The 2,500-nt window shown below is 28.0% G+C and overlaps 1 non-coding gene and 1 pseudogene across 1 annotated transcript in view; both read left to right on the forward strand.

Moving 5' to 3' along the window:
* The first annotated feature begins 428 nt into the window (after positions 1-428).
* LOC129252563 (5.8S ribosomal RNA) lies at positions 429-609 on the forward strand (annotated as a pseudogene).
* Positions 610-1,051: 442 nt separating this feature from the next.
* Positions 1,052-2,500, forward strand: part of LOC129252561 (large subunit ribosomal RNA) — a 3,987-nt gene continuing 2,538 nt past the window's right edge. Inside the window, exon 1 of the ribosomal RNA XR_008583511.1 lies at positions 1,052-2,500. This exon is cut by the window's right edge and continues 2,538 nt beyond it. This is a non-coding gene — a ribosomal RNA (large subunit ribosomal RNA).

Consider the following 2,500-nt stretch of genomic DNA (forward strand, 5'->3'; position numbering starts at 1 on the left):
GTGATCCATCAATTATATCATATTAAATATAATATATGATGGTACATTTTGTAATGTTTTTTCTTATTTTTTTCTTTTAAAAACCTTTAAACATGAAAATAAAAAGTTGTACTTATTATTCATTTGATTGAATGATAAGTTAATTTGTTCACAATAACAAAAGTGGTATATATTTATTATATTATTATATATACATAAAATGATTAAAAAAATACAAAATAATTGAATCATAATAAATACCACCACTGTATTATTGTTGAACTAAGACATTCGCAACTTAATAAAAATGTTTAGAGTTAAATATATTTGATATATATTATTGAAAGAAAATCAATTTATATATTATTAATATTATTTAATTTTACTCTTTCAATTAATATATGCAAAAAAAAATTGACATTTGTTATAAATAAAAATAAATAAAAAAATACTCTAAGCGGTGGATCACTTGGCTCATGGGTCGATGAAGAACGCAGCAAACTGTGCGTCATCGTGTGAACTGCAGGACACATGAACATCGACATTTTGAACGCATATCGCAGTCCATGCTGTTATGTACATTAAATTCAATTTTAAAGTACTGCTTGGACTACATATGGTTGAGGGTTGTAAGACTATGCTAAATAAGTTGCTTATTCTTTTATAAAAATAATTGAATTTAAGCAAATGTGTATATTATTGGATTTTAAATAATTCATAATATTAATAGCAAAAAAAATAAAGATATATAATGAATTTTATTTATTATATATTCTTTAAAAAAAAAATCCTCTCAAATAAAATGAAATGATGAAAATATTGAATCTAAGTATTCTTTACAAAAAATTTTCATATTATTTATATATATATATAAAATAATAATTTATATATGTAATTAAAAGGAGGAATGTCTAGCATAAAAATTAAATTTTTTATTCTAGGATTGCCTCATTTTACATTATTATTATTTTTATATATTTACAATATATAAAAGGAGAAAAGAAAAATAGAGATGAAAAGATGATATAATTTTTTTATTAAATTGTGAGAAGATAAAAAAAGAATATTAAAACAACCTCAACTCATATGGGATTACCCCCTGAATTTAAGCATATTAATGAGGGGAGGAAAAGAAACTAACAAGGATTTTCTTAGTAGCGGCGAGCGAAAAGAAAATAGTTCAGCACTAAGTCACTTTGTCTATATGTCAAATGTGAGATGCAGTGTATGGAATATCTTAATATCTAGTATGAGAAATTAACGATTTAAGTCCTTCTTAAATGAGGCCATTTACCCATAGAGGGTGCCAGGCCCGTATAACGTTAATGATTACTAGAAAGATATTTCCAAAGAGTCGTGTTGCTTGATAGTGCAGCACTAAGTGGGTGGTAAACTCCATCTAAAACTAAATATAACCATGAGACCGATAGTAAACAAGTACCGTGAGGGAAAGTTGAAAAGAACTCTGAATAGAGAGTTAAATAGTACGTGAAACTGCTTAGAGGTTAAGCCCGATGAACCTGAATATCCATTATGAAAAATTCATCATTAAATAATTAAAAAAATAATGTGCATTTTTTTCATATAAGGACATTGTAATCTATTAACATAATAAAGTATTTATCAAAAGATCATTGGTGATATTAAGTTTATTTAAATTAATTTGCTTTTTAAGCATATTAACATAAAATAAATACTAATGATTTGATAAAGTGTTGATAGATTTTATTATATATAATGCTAAAATTCATTTTTTGAATTTTACAAAAAATTTAATATCTATGATATTAATATTTATTTGTATGCATTTATATGATTAACAATGCGAAAGATTCAGGATACCTTCGGGACCCGTCTTGAAACACGGACCAAGGAGTCTAACATATGTGCAAGTCATTGAGTTATATTAAACTTAATGGCATAATTAACTTAACTTAAATATAATGGGATTAATTTTTAGTCTATTTTTTAATAAATAGTCAATTAATTCAATCCCGGGGCGTTCCATATAGTTATGTATAATGATAATTTATTATTATTTATACCTCTAACTGGAGCGTACCTTGAGCATATATGCTGTGACCCGAAAGATGGTGAACTATACTTGATCAGGTTGAAGTCAGGGGAAACCCTGATGGAAGACCGAAACAGTTCTGACGTGCAAATCGATTGTCAGAATTGAGTATAGGGGCGAAAGACCAATCGAACCATCTAGTAGCTGGTTCCCTCCGAAGTTTCCCTCAGGATAGCTGGTGCATTTAAAAATTATATAAAATAATCTTATCTGGTAAAGCGAATGATTAGAGGCCTTAGGGTCGAAACGATTTTAACCTATTCTCAAACTTTAAATGGGTAAGAACCTCACCTTTCTTGATATGAAGGTTGAGGTTATGATATAATGTGCCCAGTGGGCCACTTTTGGTAAGCAGAACTGGCGCTGTGGGATGAACCAAACGTAATGTTACGGTGCCTAAATTAACAACTCATGCAGATACCATGAAAGGCGTTGGTTGCTTAAAAC

The sequence above is a fragment of the Anastrepha obliqua genome, unplaced genomic scaffold (assembly GCF_027943255.1).
Source record: "Anastrepha obliqua isolate idAnaObli1 unplaced genomic scaffold, idAnaObli1_1.0 ptg000269l, whole genome shotgun sequence".
NCBI classification, from domain to species: domain Eukaryota; kingdom Metazoa; phylum Arthropoda; class Insecta; order Diptera; family Tephritidae; genus Anastrepha; species Anastrepha obliqua.